The sequence below is a fragment of the Jaculus jaculus genome, chromosome 1, assembly GCF_020740685.1.
Source record: "Jaculus jaculus isolate mJacJac1 chromosome 1, mJacJac1.mat.Y.cur, whole genome shotgun sequence".
Taxonomy (NCBI): domain Eukaryota; kingdom Metazoa; phylum Chordata; class Mammalia; order Rodentia; family Dipodidae; genus Jaculus; species Jaculus jaculus.
In genome coordinates, this window is record NC_059102.1 from 206,363,678 (window position 1) to 206,384,721 (window position 21,044).

The following is a 21,044-nucleotide window of genomic DNA, read 5'->3' on the forward strand; positions in this document are numbered from 1 at the left end:
TTATTAATTTGTGTCTCTTTTCTCTTTGTTTTGGATAGATTTGCTAAGGGTTTATCAATCTTGTTTATCCTTTCAAGGAACTAATCCTTTGTTTCATCGATTCTTTGGCGTTTTTTTTTTTTTTTTTTTTTTTTTTGGTTTCTGTTTCTTTAATTTCTGCCCTAATCTTTATTATTTCTTCCTGTCTACTGATTTTTGGTTTGCCTTGTTTTTCTTATTCCAAGGCTTTAACGTGAAGCATTAGGTCTTTTACTTGTGACCTCTGTAATTTCTTAATATAGGTACTTAAAGATATAAATTCACCTCTTAGAAGTGCCTTCATTGCGTCCCAGAGATTTTGGTATGTTGTGTTCTCATCATTTGACTCTATAAATTTTTTGATTTCCTTCTTGAGTTCTTCATTGACCCATTCCTTATTTGCTAGTGTATTGTTTAGTTTCCATGATTTTTTGTACGCTCTATAACGTTTTTTGCTATTGATTTGTAGTTTGATTCCATTGTGGTCAGATAGAATGCAAGGAATTATTTCAGTTTTCCTGAATTTGGTAAGATTTGCTTTGTGTTCTAATATATGGCCTATTTCAGAGAATGTTCCATGTGCTGCTGAAAAGAATGTATACTCTGCAGCATTTGGATGAAATGTCCTGTATATATGTTAGGTCCATTTCTTCTATGACCTCATTTAGTCCAGATGCCTCTGTTTAGTTTTTTCCCGGGATGACCTCTCAATTGATGAGAGTGGGGTGCTGAAGTCCCCCACTACTCTGTGTTTGGTATTATCTTTGACCTTATTTCTAATAACATTTGTTTGATTAATTTGGGAGCCCCCATGTTAGGTGCATATATATCTAGGATTGTAATATCCTCTTATTGGAGTGTGCCCTTAATCAATATAAAATGACCTTCCTTCTCTTTCTTGACTAACATTGGATTGACGTCTACCTTGTCAGATATTAGGATAGCGACCCCTGCTTGTTTTCTAGGCACATTTGCTTGAAAATCCATTTTCCAACCTTCCACCCTAAGATAATATCCATCCTTTGTAGAAAAGTGAGTTTCTTGGAGACAACAAATTGTAGCATCCTGCTTTTTAACCTAGTCTGCAAACCTATGTCTTTTGGTTGGGACATTGAGGCCGTTGAATTTAAGAGATATTATTGAAAGGTGTGTATTTATGTTTGTCATTTTTTTTTTAAATTTTGTAGTTCCAGTTCTACCTTTCTCTCTTGTGTTAACTAGTATTTGAATATTGTCTGTTTTTTCCAGGTTCCTTATATGTGTGCTTTTCCTTCTCTTTGGCATGGAGGATTCTTTCAAGTATTTTCTGTAGAGCTGGTTTTGTCTTCAAATACTCCTTTAGCCTGCTTTTGTCATGGAATGTCCTCATTTCTCCATCTATTTGAATGGACAGCTTTGCAGCGTAAAGTAACCTTGGTTTACAGTTACTATCTTTTCGAACTTCGAATACATCACTCCAAGCCCTTCTGTCTTTTAAGGTTTGTGTTGAGTAATCTGCTGTAATCCTGATAGTCTTGCCTTTGTAGGTAACTTGATTTTTCTCTCTGACTGCTTTCAATATTTTTTCTTTGAATTGTGTGTTTGGTAGTTTGTTTATAATATGGTGAGGAGAGGTTCTTTCCAGGTTTTCTCTGGCTGGTGTTCTAAAGGTTTCCTGTATTTGAATTGGCACCTCTTTCCCTATTTGGGGGAAGTTTTCGTCTATGAGTTTTTGAAGATGCCTACTATGCCTTTGGAGTGTAATTCTTCTCCTTCTACTATTCCCTGAATTCTTATGTTTGATGTTTTCATAGTGTCCCGAATATGTTGAAATTTCCATTCATACTTTTTTATTAGTTTGTCTTTCTTTTTGTTGGACTGTATTAGATCTGCCACCTGGTCTTCTAGCTTAGATATTCTGTCCTCTCCATCCATCTACTGATGAGATTTTCTTCAGAATTTTTTATTTCATTAACTGTGTTCTTCATTGCTATTAATTCTGACTTTTTTTAAATTATTATTTCTGTTTCCTTATTTATGTCTTGTATTGACCTCTTCATTTCATTAAATTGGTGTCCTGTGTCTTTTTTGATTCCTTTGATTTCCTCTTGATTCCTTTAATTTCCTCTTGATTCCTTTGATTTCCTCTTTGATTCCTTTGATTTCTTCTTTGGCTTCTTTGAACATGTTTACAATCATTCTTTTGAAATCTGTCTCAGGCATTTCCTCTAACTTGTCACTCGAGGTCATTTCTGATGCATTAATATTTTTTGTTGGGTTTATATTGTCTTGAGTTTTAGTGTTTCTTGTGTTATAATGTATATATTTTTGCATCTTGGATTAAGTTAATGCTTGGATTTTTTAGTTAGCTGGGTATTCTTAGCTGTGTCAATCGATTTGATGTTACATATCTTCAGGGTAGGAACTTAAGGTGTTAGGTGTGGGTCTTAAGACCCTCAGAATATCTACAAAGGTGTTTCTAGGGGTTAGTTTGCCTGCTGTGGTAGTTTTCCAGTAGGCTGAGTGGAACAAAATACAGATAGCTTCTAAGATTTAACTAAGCAATGTACAGTTTCAATGAATAACAGCTCTAATTATTTATGCAAGAGTAGGTATTTTATCAACCAGGTCCTCTGTCAGCAAAGACTTTAAGATTTCTGGTCTGTTGAGGGCTCGAAGTCAGCTTGTGACCAAGTGAGATCCTTCCCTGGTGCAATACCAGTCACCTTTTTGGATGATTTTGGTCTCAGTTTTGCTGCGTTCTGCTTTAGTCTTTTTGGTGCCTTGTGGCTTCAAGTAGTCTGGCTGGATTACTGGACCTCTGTTCTGTTTCCTTGAGCTGGGCACTGGCTTTTCCTGTGAGGTAAGCTGATCCTGGCAGCTGTGGCCCCACAGACCTGCCACTGCCTTGCTGGAGCTGCTGCTGCTGGAGCTGGCGCTGTCAATGGCAGAGCCAGAGCTGGAGCCGTCACTTTGGATGCTGCCACTGCTGGAGCCAAAGTTGTCACTGCCGTAGCCACTTAGGCCTGCCTGTGCGGGCTCTGGATGCTCTGGATCTCTCCTACTGCTCTGCTGCTGTTTTAATTTCTTATACACCTCACTTTTTAGTAAAAGTTTGTATTTTGGTCGTTATTCTTTGGCTTTTTCTCCCCTAGGCTGCTTTGGTGTGGTTCCTAAGCTGCCATCTTAACTGGAAGTCTTTTTTTTGTTGTTGTTTTTTGAGGTAGGGTCTCACTGTAGCCCAGGCTGGCCTGGAATTCACTATGGAGTCTCAGGGTAGGCTCGAACTCACAGCAGTCCTCCTACCTCTGCCTCCCGAGTACTGGTATTAAAGGCATGTGCCACCATATCTTGCTACATGTTTAGATATTTAAAAAATAACAATATGTCCAATATTTAATTGAGTTTTAATTGAAGAGAGGATTGTAACAGTGAATTAAAAGTTTATTATTTTTATTTATGTATTTTATATTCTATACTTAATGCATATTAATTAGGAGTCAATTGTAATTCAAATTAATTACAATTAAAATTTTAGATATAGGGATTTTTTTAAGTTTAAAAGTTATGACTAGATTTTATCACTAAAATTTCCATACCTTTTTCTAAATAAAGTTTTTATATTAAAGCAACATGTCAGAGTATGTGAAAAGTGAGTATAGAAGTGGCTTGGTTGGCTGTGAGAGACTAAATTTTCAGTTCATTTTTAATGTGCTAGCATGCTTTTCCTAGTTAATTAGGACCTTATTTAATTTTCAGTCAAACTGTGAAACTTGAGCCAAATCAAACTTATTGTTTTCTTGGGAGATTAGAATTATACCAATTTTTACAAATAGTTTTTTTTTTTTTGTTCCTCTCTCCCCTCCTCAACCAGAGGGCTTTGACTGAGCTCTTGGGGTTATGTCATTCTCTGTCTTAGCCTCTCAAGCTGTTGTGATTATAGACAAATGCTTGTCAACATGGATAGCTAATTCTTTTTCAAACTTATTATATGGACTTCTAGTCTACAAGGAGGAGAATACACGGTGTCCCTGCTCTCAGCTTATTCCTACTGGTGTGGACCTTTGCTTCATGCCTTGTAAGAATGGCTGGGGAGGAAGGGACCTGCCCTTTTTGCTTCATTTGTCCAGAGTAGATCTTCTGTGTCTCAGAGCTTGGCTTGGAAGGGAAGCAGTTTTTGGCTCACATGTCACAAACTTGTTCTAGCCAAAGTTTAGAGATTTTCTTTAGTAAATATTTTTCAATTTCTTGTGTTTCTTAGGGTCAACTTCCAGTGACTTTTGATGGTTGCATTTTAATTATTTCCACCAGGTTCATTTGTTTTACTAGAAAAGACAGTCTGCTAAGCTTCTTTCATAGCCATCTTGGCAGACTGAGTGTAGAAAGCACTCTACAGATAAGTGATGTCTGTCAGATGAAGAAATTAATGTAGGAGAGTCTTAAGTCACTTCACATATGCCAGTTGTCAGTGCATCTGACCCTGTTTACTTCTCTTGACTTTACCTTCATCTCATTCCAGCCTTTCAGTGGCTCCTTAGCTATCATTGACATAGTATGGAATTTTACCTCTGATATACTGTGAGGAGCAATGAAGTCAAACTATCTTGGGCATGGGTAACATAGCTGGGTAATGTGTCTTCCTGAGACCAGGTTTATTGGAGTCCAGACTGATGTGTTCTTTTCTACCGCTATAGCTTTTAAACGCAAGCCCAGGGCTCTGATTGTCTGCTAATGTTGTGTAGTAAACATTTAGTACTTAATTCAATACTTAGAAATTATAAAGTTAAGTATAATTTGCATTTTTCTCTGAGATATTTTTCTTAATATAACAGAGCAAATAAAAAGTACTTTTGTTTGAGCAATAAGAACATAACTGATCCAATGATTTTAAACAATGCTAAAACCTTGCCCAGTGCCCATGGAGATGTGGGTCCTCCTTCTCTGCCTCACATAGACCAGCATGGGCAGCATTATTAGGAGCTTATGCTGTTAATGTAAACAAATCCTTCTACATGGCTAAAATAGAAATAATGCATTTCATTTTTTTTCTTTCCATTATGCCACTTATCCTCATTATCATCTTACAAATGAGTAACCATAGTTAGAGAATTTAAGTAATAGTCAGTGTACCACTGAAAATAAGCTAATGGTTAAGTCAGCATAATACCCACATTCTGATTATAGAACATCTTTTGGAAAAGTTGGAAGAGAAAACTATTTCCATGAAGGAGCAAATGAATGTAAAATTCTCATTGTCTCCAGTGAACCCAGGGTAGGGAAGAACTCAGAGCTCAGGTTAGGAGAGATTTGCTCTTGTTGGTAGGTTTCACTGTGTGATTGTTTTCTATTTTCTGATTAGCTTTTATACATGAATTACATTTTGCCCTACTGCTCATCTACTAAAAACCTCAGACTTAGAATTTAGGTCAAAGATTATACGGTAAATATAGATAATATTGTGGATATTTGAATTTTAGTTAGTCATCCTGGATTACCTTTTCAGTTTATCCAAGTTTCTTTTTTTTTTTTTTTTTTTTTTCTTTTTTTTTTTTTTTTTTCTTTTTTTTTTTTTTTTTTCTTTTTTTTTTTTTTTTTACTACATGTAATAGGTTCTTATTCTTCTAATTACAAGTTTGGTTTGTAAGTCTTGAAAATACTTTTTAAAATTATCCATTTGTTTATGTATATGTTTAGAGTATGCATGTGCCTCTTGCTGTTGCAAACAAAGTGCAGATACATATACCACTTCATGCACCTGGGTTTGTATCAGTTACTGGGGACCTTAACCCCGGGCTGCTAGGTTTTGAAAGCAAGTGCCTTTAACTGCTGAGCTATCTTCCCAGCCACCTTGAGAAATTCTTTGTACAGTTACTATGTTTATGTGTGTGTGTGTGTGTGTGTGTGTGTGTGTGTGTGTGTGTGTGTTTGTGGACACATGTGTGCACATACATATGTATATATAAATTTATTGGGAATGGAAAAAAGCTAATCTTCCATATGTAGATTTTTATTTTGTTATCTTCATTCTAATAGAGTTTTTAAAGAAAATTTTTTGTTTATTTTTATTTATTTATTTGAGAGCGACAGACAGATAGAAAGAGGCAGATAGAGAGAATGGGCATGCCAGGGCCTCTAGCCACTGCATACAAACTCCAGACGTGTGTGCCCTCTTGTGCATCTGGCTAACATGGGTCCTGGGGAATTGGGCCTTGAACCAGGGTCCTTAGGCTTCACAGGCAAGCGCTTAACTGCTGAGCCATCTCTCCAGCCCCTAATAGAGTTCTTCATTCATACTTTTCACATCTTTGCTACTTTAATATTTTAATACTTTGTTTCTTCATCTTTTTAGTGATGGTTACAGGGATAACTTTTCTAAACCAAATCTCCTATAGTCTCTTTGACTATATATGGTTTATTTTAATGTGTCTTGCAGTAGTAAATTAAGAATATGAAAATTATTCCTAACTGGTCCTCCCCACTTGCAAAACAATTGGTTATTTTGGTTATTTCTTCTCAGTGTAGACACAGCTGAGGAAGCAGATCTTAGATCTATATGAAAAGATAGTTAATATTTCTTCTTGCTGGTATTATTAATGACATAGTTAACATTCATTGATAACAACTTGAGATAGTAGTAAATTTTACTGTCTTTAAAGGACTACATATATATAAATGGAATGAAGTTGTACATCTTGAATAAAGTTTGATTTTGCTTCAAGAAGAATCAGTTATTTTTCTAGTGGCAGTGATGAAGGCAGCACAGAATCCTTGGTTTTGTATCAGAAACCTGCCTGGATCTGAAACCTAACTTGTCTACTAGGTGGCGATGAAATCATTTTTCTCAGAAGTCCTCTAGAATTCCTTACCTCCAAAGTTGAATAATTACACTAGAGACTTACATTGTCTTTGTGCTAATATTTCATACATATATGAACCATTTTTATTGACCTTTGCCTGGTCTTTGCTTCCTTCCTTGTCCCTGTTCCTTGGGGGATATGAAGCCCACATCCTAACACATACTTGGCAGGTGGTCTATCACTAGGCTATACCACTACCTCTAGTTCATTGCTGTTTTTTTTTTAAGTGACATATTTTTAACAAGTCTTATTTTGTAACTTCTTAACCAATTGGCACAATTGTTAAGATTTTTGTATTTAAATTTTGTATCCAACCACTTCTCTAACCCTTTTAGTGAACCCATTATTATTTGAGCAGGCTTCACACTTTCTTCATCTTCCAGCCATTTCAATTGGAACAGGTAAGTATTTATTTGTTTATGAAATCATTTGTTTTATTGGCTATTCCCATGATTATTTTAATTCATTTTTCAGTTATTTTTGTTTTTTAAAAATATTTATTTATTTATTCATTCATTCATTTATTTGAAAGAGCAATAGAATGGGTACACCAGGCCCTGTAGCCACTGCAAATGAACTCCAGATGCATGTACCACTTTGTGCACCTGGCTTTATGTGGGTACTGGGGAATTGAACCCAGGACCTTAGGCTTTGCAGGCATTCTCAACTTCTCTCCAGTCCTAATATATTTTAATTAGCATATATATATTTATAGAGAACGTTGCTGCATTTGAATACAAGTATACATCATGTAATGCTCAGATCAAAATAAGTAGTATATCAATCTTTTCAAAAAATTAATTTATTCTTATTGAAAGTATTCAAAATATTCCCAACTAGCTATTCTTATGAATACAATTAATTACTGCTAACCATGGTGTTCTACTGTCCTATAAAACATAAAGAATCTTTTTACTGGGCTGGCGAGACTACTCAGTAAAGTACTTTCTATGCAAGCATGAGGACCTGGATTTGATTGCTATAACACATAGAGAAAAAAAAAAAAAAAAAGGCATGGTGGTACATGCTTATATCCAGTGCAATGGAGGAAAATGAGGTGGATCCCTGGGGTGCCCAGTTAGGCCAGTTTAGCCTACTTGAGCTCCAGACCTATGAGAGACCTTGTCTCTTGTCTCAATGAAAAAGGAAGAGAGCACCTGAGGATAACACTTGAGGCTATTTTCCTGTAGCCTCCATAAGACCTGCATGAATGTGCACATGCAGCACACATATGTGTAGAAGCATTTGCATACTCACAGACACATGCATAGAAAAAGTAGTTTAACACTCTTTTCTCTTATGATAGCTTTGTAAATAGATGCCCATATGTGAATATTGATGTGTAGTTATATGTACACTTTATATAGGTGTTGCTGTATTAATACAGTTCTGTGGATATGAGTATTTATGTATCCTTCTATCTGCCCACCCATCTGTCCATCCACATATATTTGAAGCATTACCTATAGCTTATTTCTAGTCAAAGGCATGTGGACTGTATCTACAGTTCTAATATGCTCTTTAGTTAATCCTCATGATATTTAATATATTTATAATAAAATAATTTCTAAAATTAAATTAATGTAAGATACAGGAAAGAGAATGGAAGATTTATTTTGAGATAAAAGTTCAAAGTAATTTGTCACTCTCTTTTTCCTTTTTTACCTGTATTTGTATTTTGTAATAGCAATAAATTTTGTGAACTGCTTTTATGAAACAGGTTCATAGCTTTTTCATCATGCAAACCACTATAGCATATGTGTAGTTGTTGGGAAAGTTTTCATTACTCAAATAAAAGGATTTGGTAAATGACTTGTTTAGATTAAGTATAATTTTATTAATTACTTTTCCTTTGCTTTATGAAATAAAGATCTTCTGATTATATGTAATTCCTTTTTCAAGTAAGAGAAGATCACTATAAATTCAATATAAGAAATAGACCTATAGGTGATTTTAGAGGTTATGGAGTAGGCTAAAGAATTGATAGCCCTATCTAATGCATGGTCAAGTAGCAGTAGGCCAAGAGAAAGTGGCTAAGTTAAGCAGAGTAAGTCTTGTTTGAACTATCAGCTGTGTTAGCCCAAGGTCAGGGATAATCGTCTTGAAAGAAATGTACAGATGAGAGACTACCTTGGTCAACCTGTAGATCATGACAGCGAGAAGTTGTTTTAGTTTAATAATAAAGATTTGCTATGAATTTTGATGGAGCTAATTTTAAGTCTTGTACAGTACAACTCAGCAATTAGTTTTGAAGACCATGCCCTTTGTGCACACAGGTTCTGTACTTGTTACTGTGGCAGTTTTAATGTATGTCCCCCATAGACTCAGCTCTCTGCAGATCAGATCCACCACCAAACCTACCTTTAGGACTGGAACACAGGTTCAGGACCTCTCCCAGCCAGGTGGTGGATCTGATCTGCAGAGAGGTTTGAACTCTGCCTGGGACCCTGTTGTTATTTGCTGTCCTTTCATGCTTGTTCCTTTTGGCTTTTATAGTCTTTTTGGTTGTTTCTCTGTTTGGATGGGTATAAGCAGCATTCATGGTACTTTCCCTTGAATCTATAAGCTTGAAATCAATCCTTTCCTCTTCTAAACTGTGGCTGGTTTGGATGCTCATCCCAGCAATGTGAAACTGTCTACAACAGTTACTTTATTTGTTACTGTGACAAAAATGTCTGATAAGAAGCAAGCATCTTATGGGAGGAAGGATTTATTTCCAAGAAGATATTAATCATGATCCAGAAGTCAGGACATCAGGAAGAGACAGTCACATTCAGTCTGCAATGGAGAATCAGAGAGTGATGAATGCTGATGCTCATCTTGCTCTTCTATTTATGCATTTTAGGACCCCAGTTTATGGAATGGTGGAGCTAACAGTCAGAGTGGATGTTCCATATTAATTTACAAAGTCCCACACAGACATGCCCAGAGGTTTCTCTACTAGGTATTTCTAGATCCTGCTACATTGACAATAATACTCATCACATTCTGTGAACCAGTATCATTTTGTTTATTGGAATATAGTCTCAGACTATTGCTTTGAAGGTATATTTTATATTCTTCTTGACCCAGTTTTCATGACAGTACCTTAAGTTTTAGCTTCTAGTTCCAAGTTTTCATTTATAAGTATTAAGTTCAGTCCCCCCCCCCCCACCAAATTGTTCTCTTTGGAATGACAGACTTTGTGTTTTTTTGAAGTGATTTTAAGTAGTCAACTCTGTACATTACTGAAATCTAACAACCAGAGTATTCCTTGTTATTGCCTGGCAGATTGGACATGTATAATAAACTACTTGTACATTGAATGTAGAATGACAGTATTTGGAAAAACCCTCATGGATTTGTTCTTGGAAAACGACCAGGTTTGACATTGGAAGTAAGCATATGGCATGGTCCCGACTTTTTGAACTCCAGCCAGTCTGTAATTTGTCACTTATCAGAAATGTGTGGCCTAGTTTTTTAAGGCAAATAGAATTTTGAATTTGGAATTGAGGAAAAGAAAGTTGTATTTCACAGTGCATTGCTTTAAAATAACACTGCAGGACAAATGTTCATTTCTTTCTCTCTTTCTCTCTGTGTTGTATATGTTTGTTCTTTTGTTTAAACAAAATTTTCTGTCATGTTGATTTTTTTATCTCTTAATCTGTGGCCCAGCACTGGTATTCTCATAGTGCTTTTTACATAAGGTGGTTTTCTTTTGGTTTAGTATAAATAATTACTATGAGCATAAAGTTATTTCTGTTTCAAGTTTCTGGTTAATTAAATCTGGTTGATAATAGGGCTTAGAGAGTGTAATATAAATTGGCATTGGATGTGATCTTTTCCATCTCTAGAACATAATTTCTTTCATTTCCCATTCCGAGTTTTCTTAGGATTTTATTATTTCATATTTTAGTTTAATGATACTATATACCATTTTCTTAAATTCTTTCTTGTGGAATAATATGTAGATTCATAGCTACATCAAAAGGAAGATAGAAAATGTTCATAATGTCTCTAACTTCCACATGGGCATGGTCATCTTCATTATCAACATCTCCACCAGAGTGGAACATCTCTTACAGTTGGTGAATGACACTAAGACGTTATATTTTATCACAGTCCAGTGTTGCACTTGGGTGTGGTCAGAGGCTATGGATTCTGTGTTTAGAGAAATGTGTAATGACCTGTCAATCTTCATAATATCATGCATAAATGTTTTAAAATTGCCTTCAGAATCTTTTGTTTTTTTAATATTCTTTCATCCTCATAACCTCTGTGTACCAGTGATGTTTTAAGTGGTATTTTATCCCGAGTTTTGCTTTTTCCAAAAGGGCCTATATGTTGAGTCACAACTTGTTACATAACTTGGTTTCTTAATGTATGCATTTAAGTTTCCTATATGTCTTTTTTGGAGGCTGGAATTTGTATCTCTTATATATTGATTCATCTAGTGTTGTAGTTACATTTTTTGTTACTGGACAAACAACCAACAGAAGCAGTTTATGAGAGGAAAGGGTTTATTTCAGGCTTACAGAATGCAAGGGGAATACCATCATGGAAGAAGCAGCTGCCTCACTTCCATAGATCAATAGCCCAGAGAAACCACTAATATGTAAGCAAATAGGCATAGTCAGAGCCAAACTACTGTGAGCTTACCTTAGGGCTAGATTTAAGTTTGATTCCTAGTGATAACTTTTCCTGCAGGGCTTTATCTATTTGAGGCTCAAGTTGGAAGCTTAATCAATAGTATCTCAGGCTATGGGACACATACATGCACATTCAAACTAACACATTTTGCCCCTGGCTCCCATAGACTCATGACTGTATCACAATGTAAGTTGGACTCGGACCAACTTCAAAGGTCTCCATAGTCCTTACCAATTGTAACACTGTTCTAATGTCCCAAGTCTTATCTGAGATTCAACTCATAGCTGTGAGTCCTGCAATATCAAAATACAAGTTACAGGCTTCTAACACATAATGTCACAGTGTAAACATTTTTTATTGCAAAAAGGCATAATAAGGAGAGACTGAAACGATGCAAAATCAGTAAACAGTAGGCAGACATCAAAAATCTGTAGATCAAATCCAACATTCATAACCACTGGCAAAAGTCTCTGGATTCCAATTCTGCCCCATCAGCTAACAGCCTTTCTGAAGTCCTAGTATATCAAAAGCATCTTCAGGTTTACAATATAATCTACTGCTTGTCTTCATAGCTCCATACAGTGGCCTTACTTGACCATCAAATAAAGGATTTCAACCCTATTTTACGTACTGATATCTCAGTAGCAATTCCTGGAAGTGGTTTATCTTCATACAATGGTTTTACTGAGTTGCCACACCAGGCAACCCTGTTTCACTATGTTTAGGGGCCAATTTGAAAAAACAAACTCATGTTGCACATTCGATAACCTTTTTCTCCCAGCATTTCTTTTATGCCATAGAACCAGGTATGCTACCAAATTTGTTAATCCAGGGGGAAATAAATCTTGGTTTTGAAGAGCAGCATGCTCCTTTATAATTCTTTCTTTGAGCCACCTCCTTTCAGGGCATCATTTCTGTACTCCTCATGCAAAGCAATTTGCGTACCCTTAATGGTGGTAATATGTGTAACAATTACAGACCTAAAGCTAGTCTGTGTGCCCATAATTTCAGACCTGTTTGAATTTTTTCTGTAATAGACTATACATTTTTCACACCTTGTGTACTTGGTGGAAGGTATAGAACAAAAGTCCATTATTTTTAGTCAATATTCATCAACCTCTCTGAGCACAGACTGAAGTATACAGCCAGCCATTCTGCCAGTATCCTGGCTCCAAAAAGGTTCAATGCTTAACTTTTCAAAGTTCATAAAACAAGCCTTCACAGTCAGCAATTCTGTCTACATTTAGTATTTTCAAACTCCCACTATAATAGTCCATCAGGTTCTTGTAAAATACCATATCCTCCCAAATTCCTCCCACCCATAGGTTCAAAAAGATCAAAACCCACAGGGTCACATTGATTGCAGTAATGACTCTGTTCTCTGTACCAAATTATACTGTTGCAGAAGAAGCTGGCTCACTTCCATAGATCAATAGCAGAGACACCAGCAAAACACATGCAAACAGGAGTAGCCAGAGCTCAATGTTCTCTGAGTACACTTTAGGGCTAGACTTAAGTTCAGTCCCCATGACACCTTCTCCAACAAGGCTTTACCTGCTGGAGACTCAATTTGTAAGCTTAATCAAAACTCAGGCTATTGGGGCCATGCATTCACATTCAAACCACAACATCTAGTAAAAGATGTTTTGTTTGCTTCAGAGTCTTAAGCAGTTATGAGTAAAGCTGCTATAAAAACCATTGTGTAGGATTTTGTATGGACCTGGCTTTTACTTTTTGTGGGGTAGGTATCAAGGAATGTGATTTTTCCTACCATACATCCTCAGCTGGCACACATGTCCAGTCCGAGACCTGAGTGCCATATATATATATATTGTTATGTAAGTGCCTAGGGTAGCTGTGACTGCATCCTAACGCAAAACTGTGAACTTAAAATGGTATGAGGTTTTTTTTGTTTTTTTTTTTTGGTAACTCCAATTGTCTATTTTTCTAGCTTGTACTGTCTGGGATGACAGCATTGTGTCCCAATTTAAAAGGCTGGACATACCTGCAGGTATATGAGTTTTAGAGGAAACTGGCCAGTTATCCTCCAATAAGGCCTTACTATTTTCTATTCAACTAGCAGTAGAATTTCTGTTCTTGTACATCTCTGGCCACAATTGATAATTTTGGGGTCTTGGACTATGGTTGCTCAGAGAGGCAAGTAGCATAATTTCATTAATTTGTATTTCCTTAGGGATATAATGTGGAGCATCTTCCATGTATTTACTTGCCATTTGAATGTCTTCCTTGGTGATGTGTGTCTAAAAATCTTTGGCCTTTATTTCTCATTAGCTTTCAGTATTTTTATTAATGTCTTTTAGGGGTCTTGGTAAATTTTAATTAATATTCCTTTATCATATATGTCTTTACAGATATCGTCCCAGTCTGTGCCTTATTTCCTTATTTCTGTGTCAGTGTTTGTTTTTCAGATAAGAAATTTTAAATGAATTTTAGTGTATGAATTGTTTAATATTTCTCTCATAGATCAGACCCCTTTGGTGCATTATATCTAAAAATTTCTCATCATACCTAGGTTATATAAGATGTCTCTCATTTTACCATCTATCAGTTTTATACTTAAGCATAATACATTTTGATTTGTGACATACTTTGAGTTAATTTTTTGAGAGGGATATACTATCTACAATGGGTTTAAGTCATTCTCTTATTTTTCATGTTGATGTCAACTTGCTCCAGTATTCCTTGTTGAAAACTCTTTGCTAAATTTGAATGTTTTTCCTCTTTTTCCACAGATCAGTTATTATATTTCGTCACTCTATTTCTTGACTATGCATCTGTTTTCTTAGTCTACTTGTTAGTTTTTTTTTTAAGAATTAATAATGTACCATTTTGATTATTATGATGTTATAGTAAATCTTTAGTTTTAAGGGTGGATAGTATACATTTGATTTTATCCTTAAAAATATATTGATTATTTTGTCAGTTTTACATCTCAGTATGGGCAACAGTTTGTCCATATTCACAAAGTAGTTTTCTGAGGTGTTGATTGTGCTGGTCTTGAATCAGTCAGTCTAGCTGGAAGAGCTGCCATCTTGACAGCTCTGAATCTTTCTGGCCATGAATATTAAATATTCCCCTGTTATGTAGTTCTTCATTTTCTTTTATCAGAGTTTTATAGTTTGCCCCATATGTTCTTAAAAATATTTGCTAGATGTTTTCATAAATAATTCATTTCTTGGTGCTAATATAAAAGACGTTTTTCATTGCTACTTATTTATTGTTTTTATCTAGGAAAGCCATTGATATGTGCATATTAATTGTGTGTACCATATATTTATGATCCCTAATTAAGTCAGGGTGTGTTTTTGCTGTTGATTGTTTTGAGTGTTCTACTTAGCGTGCCATCTTACAAGAAAATTTCATTGAACTTTTCCCATCTATGTGTCTTTTACTTGTTTTATTCATTAAGGCTTGGTATGGTGGTAAGAAAATATATCTATGTTTCATTCCTATTTTTATTTTAAAACCTTTAATTTCTCTCTATAAAGTATGATATTAACTGCCAGGTTTTATTTATTTATTTATTTTTTGTAGATAGTTGTCAAGGTATAGAAATTTCTACTCCTTTTTTTTTTTTTAAATTTTTTTTTAAATTTATTTGAGAGCGACAGACACAGAGAGATAGAGGGAGAGAGAGAGAATGGGTGCGCCAGGGCTTCCAGCCTCTGCAAACGAACTCCAGACGCGTGCGCCCCCTTGTGCATCTGGCTAACGTGGGACCTGGGGAACCGAGCCTCGAACCGGGGTCCTTAGGCTTCACAGGCAAGCACTTAACCGCTAAACCATCTCTCCAGCCCATCTACTCCTTTTTTGCTGAGAATTTTGTTATTGTTATGAATGAAAGTGAATTTTGTCAAATAAATGTTTTGTTTATTAATTGATGTGGCCATTTCCTTTTTCTTGTTTTGCCTCGTTTAGTGATAAAGTAATTGATTTTCAAATGATTAATCCCTTGCATGGCTGGAATAAATGCCCTTTGTTTGTGGTTTCTTTGATACTTTATACATTTTATAGTTAGTTTAATAATGTTCTGTTGAAGGTATTTGGCATTTACATTTTTTCATAAGTAATATTGGTCTGTCTTTTTTTTTTTTTGTTATTTTTTTGGCTTTTCAAGGTAGGATCTTCCTGTAGCCCAGACTGACCTCAAACTCACATTTTGAAGTCAGTGTTGGTGCTTCTTCCTCCTGCTTCTGTACCTCTATCTCACCAGCACTGAAAAGAGGGCACCATCATGTCTGGCTGTACTTTTGTTTCAATATCTGGTTTTGGTATTAGGGTAATGTTGACCTCATGATGTAGCCTTCCCTCTACCTCTGATCTGTGAAGAAGCTTGCATGCTTTAATTTCTGTAAATGTTAGAAGAATTTAACACTGAACCCATCTGAACCTAGTACTTTTTATTTGGAAGGTTACTATTACTAGTCATTGATTCAAATTCCATCATACAGATTTGTTCAGGCTGATTCTTTCTTTTCTTTCTTACCTCTTACCTCTGCCTCTGGAGTGCTGGGATTAAAGGCGTGCGCCACCACACCCGGCAGGTTGATTATTTCTTAAGGAGTCTTTGTTTACTCTAAGTTTTAAGGAATTTAAAACATGTTGAATTTTTAAACAAATTGTTGTGTTTGTTCTCACATGTAGCAAGCCTAGAGCAAATCTTTTACTCATGATTTAAATAAGCACTTTATTTACTTGTTATTGTGGCCATCTTTTCATATATTTGATTTTAGCATTATATAAGTCATTTTCTGGCCATCCCCCACAAGCATTTCCCCATTTATCTGTGACTATATTAGTTACTCTTTTCTTGTTAGTGTGACAAACAACTTAACTGAGTAGCAATTTAAGGAAGGAAGGGTTTATTTTGGTCCATATTGTTAGGTACAGTTCTTCACAGTAGAGAATGTGGCAGTAAGAGTTTGAGACAGTTAGTCACATTGTATTTACCAGGACTAGAGAATAATAAATGTTAGGGAACATCCTACTTGCTCCTTTTTGTTCATCCAGGAACCCCAGCCCATGGGATGCTACCACCCACATTTGGGGTGGGGCTTCCTACCTCAATTACTTAACCCAGTGCAGAATTTCCTTATAGCCATGCCCAAAGATTTGTTTCCTAGATGATCCAATCAAGTTGTCAATTGATACTAACCATTATAGCGACCTTTCTATGCTATCCTGAGGAAGGAATAAGATTTAAATGCATAAAACAGAGGTTTTATAGTTTGTATGGGTTCCTGGAGAGAGCCTAGCCCACTGGACATGACTATAGTAACTTCTTCCACCTAGTAGCAGAGTCTGGAAATTAGAAAAATAGGGCAAAACTGAGGTCTTACTCTACCTGAGGTTTGTTTGTTGGTTAAAAATAAAATATCACAGGCCACAGCTGCTCAGCAGTAAGAAGCTGGGTTAATTCATAATGACTTAGGATATAACTTTTATTCATTCATTTAGGTTTAATATTATTATTTATACAATGTAAGTTCTATAGTACAAAGGATATTGCTTCAATATTAGATTCAGTCTAAATCCTAGGTGGCCTCTAAAGGATGTAGAGATATGTACAGTGACATTTTGAAGCCAGTAATGATGGGTCTTATCTAATAAATACTGCTGATTAATTAGAGACTGCAAGCATTTCTGTGTTGTGATAGGGTTTGAGATCTTTAGGGCTATGATTCTTTCTAGATTTGAAAATTAAAAAAAAAACATGATCTATACAACATTTGTTGTTGTTTTGTAGTAACACATGCTACTGAATTATGCTTTTCTGTTGGAATGAGTTTATCTTCCTCACTTGTAACACATACAATGTGAAACAACTGGCCATAAGGAATGTATAAACATGTTGCACTGTCTTTAGTTCTTTCATTGAAGTGTGCATTGAGTCATGTTCCTTCCTTTTACAGTACTTGTTTTTCCTTATTTATTTATTTATTTTCAAGACGAGATAGAGAAAAGAGAGAAAGAAAGAGAGAATGTGCAGATCAGTACCTCCAGCTGCTACATGAACTCCAGAAACATGTGCCACTTTGTGCACCTGGCTTTACATGGGTCCTGGAGAATCAAACTCAGGTCATAAGGCTTTATAGGCAAGTGCCTCTCTAGCCTACTAATGATTTAGAGTCTGTATCAAGCCCATTGCACACCGAGTGCACGTTAAAATGTACCATGCTTTCTGTTACAGATACATTCTGTTCCTAAAATTCTTTCTGTCCTTTTTATATTTTATTTATTTATTTTTGAGAGGGGTGATATGGAGGAGGAGGAAGAGGAGGAGGGAAGCAAGAAGAAGAGAGAGAGAGAGGGAGAGAGAGAAAATGGTATGCTAGGGCCTGTAGCTACTGCAAAGGAACTCCAGACCCATGTATTACCTTGCATATCTGGTTTACATGGGTACTAGGGAATTGAACCAGGATGTTTTAGGCTTTGCAGGCAAGTTTCTTAACAGCTAATCCATCTCTCCAGCTCTATCCATGTCTTTCAAGTTTCTTTTAATACAGCCTTTTCAGTTTTTAGAATTAACTAAAGGGCAAACAAGCATTAAAATTCACACTATAATTTATGCTTTGTGGGATTCACTTACTGATAAATTTATTATGTTTCTTCTCCTACTATTCATTCAGAACTATTCATATTTTATGAGTTTTAATATATAATATATGGTTGAAATTTGTTTATATTAAAGCCAAGTTTAAATTAACTTTAATACAAACAATAACAAAGATGTTACAATTTTTATTTCTGCACAATCCAAGTGGATGATATCTTTTACATCATAACTTTTTTATCTATTTGTTAAAAGTATTTTGGAGCTTTTTTTTTTTTTTGGTTTTTCAAGGTAGGGTCTCACCATAGCCCAGGATGACCTGGAATTCATTATGGAATCTCAGAATGGCCTCGAACTCATGGCAATCCTCCTACCTCTGCCTCGCAAGTGCTGGGATTAAAGGCATGCACCACCACGCCTGGCAGGAGCTTTTCTTTTTTTGAGGGCCTTTGTCCCCTTGGTAGGAGAAAGCAGTACATTGATCTTCATGTGTCATATGGACTTTGCTTTAGAAAACCCACAGGTCTTTGTGACCTTGAGCAAATATCCCAGTCTATAAATGTAGCTATTGTAGTAACTGTCTTTCTAGATTATTGTATATATTAAATATTATATATTTATATTTGTAAATGTATGTATACATACTATATGTATATACAGATTAGTACCTAGTATATGAGTTTATTTAAACTATGTAATCATTATTATTAATGGTTTTTAATTATATTGATTTTTACAAAGAAAAAAGACTGAAAGTCATATATAGAAAAATACTATCGGGACTTCTGGTTAAGGTGGCGGTGTAGGTACCACACCAAAGCAGTGTAGGGGGAAAAATTAAAAAAAAAAAAAAAGATCCAGCAAAATATGCACTTTTACTAAAAAGTGAGGTGTATAGGAAATTGAAATGGCAGTGGAGAAGTAGGAGAGGTCCATAGCATCCAGAGCCCACACAGGCTGGCGGAATCGCCTCCGGCACGTCCCTGTACTGCAGCAGCAGTGGCAGCAGTGGTGGCGGTGGCGGCAGCGTGAGTCGCAGGAAAAGCCAGGTGAGGGGATTTTCCACTCACACCAGAGCTCTACACAAACTCAAGAAACATGAAGGGAGAGTGGCAGTGAACAATGGTGGAGCAGATCACAGGATAGAAGAACATGTGGAACAGTGAAAGAACTAGAGCAGCATCGGCAGCCTCCACTCCCCCACTGCCAGTGCCCAGGTCTAGAGAACAGAACAGTGGTCCAGGGATCTGGCCACACCTACTTGAACCAACAGCGGGATCCAAGCAGGAGCAGAGGTAACTGGGATTACACCAGGGAAGAGTCTCACCTGGTCACAAACTGACTTGTAACCCTCAACAGACCAGAAATCTTAACCTACTTGTTGTCAGGATTAAGGGACTGGGTGAGGTTCCACATAGCCTAAGGGACAAACAGAGGATCTGGTTGTGATAATACCTATGCTTGGATAAATACCCTGAGCTGTTTTTCATTGAAAGTGTACATTGTTTATTTAAATTTTAGAAGCTATCTATCTGTGTTCGGTTCCATTCAGCCTACTTGAATACTCTCTTAGCAGGTAAACCCAACACCTAGCGTCACTTTTGTAGCTACCTGAGAGTCTTCAGAGCCACACCTAACAACTTAAGATCCTATCCTGAAGATACATAACATCAGATCGATTGATAAAGCTAAGAATACCCCAGCTAACTAGAAAATCGAAACATTAACTTAATCTAAGATGCAAAAATATATAGATTATAACACAAGAAACAGCAAAAATCAAGACAATATAAATCCACCAAAAAGTATTAATGCATCAGAAATTACCTAGAGTGACGAGTTAGAGGAAATGCCTGAGAAAGATTTCAAAAGAATGATTGTAAATATGTTCAAAGAAGTCAAAGAAGAAACCAAAGGAGGCAAAGAAAACACAGGACACCTAAATTGAAATAAAGAGGTCAATACAAGACATAAATAAGGACATAGAAATAATAAAGAAAAAACACTCAGAATTGCTAGCAATGAAGAACACAGTTAATGAAATAAAAAGCTCTGTAGAAAAATCTCACCAGTAGAATGGATGAAGGAGAGGACAGAATATCTAAGCTAGAAGACCAGGTGGAGATCTAATACAGTCCAACAAAGAGAAAGACAAACTAATAGAAAAGTATGAGTGGGAATTTAAAGATATATGGGACACTATGAAAAGATCAAACATAAGAAATCAGGGCATAGTAGAAGGAGAAGAATTTCACTCCATAGGCATAGCAGGCATCCTCAACAAAATCATAGAAGAAAACTTCCCCAAATTGGGAAAGTGTGCCAGCCTGCAGCACGAAGGTTGAAACAGACCCCGAAGGAGGGAGTGGGAATTAATCTGAGACAAGAACACAAGGAATGGAGCAAGTTCTGATCATGTCTCAGGTTTATTCATGCAGACTCAAGCTTATATACAGAAGACAATGCCCTGGTGCCCAGGGCCATGTGGTAACACCCCTCTGTCAGGTGTCTATGCCTTACGTTAAATGATGCCTGGCGTTATTTCACCTGGGCTGCCTTCTCACCTAGGCTGTAGGATAAGAGATTAAAGACCACCTGTAGCTCCCTCCTGCAGCTCCCCACATCTCCCCTTCTTTATTTTTAAAAGAAGCAAATGTGCCTGTCTTAGGTTGTCAGGGGCAGAAGGACATCCTTAGCTCCCAAGGTCAAAGAGCAGCTGTGGCTCCCAACATCTCCTTCCTTCTTTTGTACAAAAGAGGGGGAGAGCCGCTATTCAGCAGTGGGCTTTTACCAGCTGGGGGAGTATTGACCTGACTTCTCCCGTGGGGTGTCATTTTTTCATCCCACAATCTCTACCTTTAGTACCTTTTGGGGAGGGTAGGCAGGGCCCTTGTGATCATAATAGGTGTGCTACCAACCTCCATAGAAGTCAGGTTTTTCTCTCAGGGAATTCAGAAGTGGTCAGAAAGCAACCTTCCCTTGTGGTG

The 21,044-nt window shown here is 36.4% G+C and overlaps 1 protein-coding gene across 5 annotated transcripts in view; it reads left to right on the forward strand.

The window, feature by feature from the left end:
* The window catches only part of Tusc3 (tumor suppressor candidate 3), a 269,847-nt gene that overhangs the window by 38,746 nt on the left and 210,057 nt on the right, over positions 1 to 21,044 (forward strand). The gene's annotated exons all lie outside the window — the stretch shown is intronic.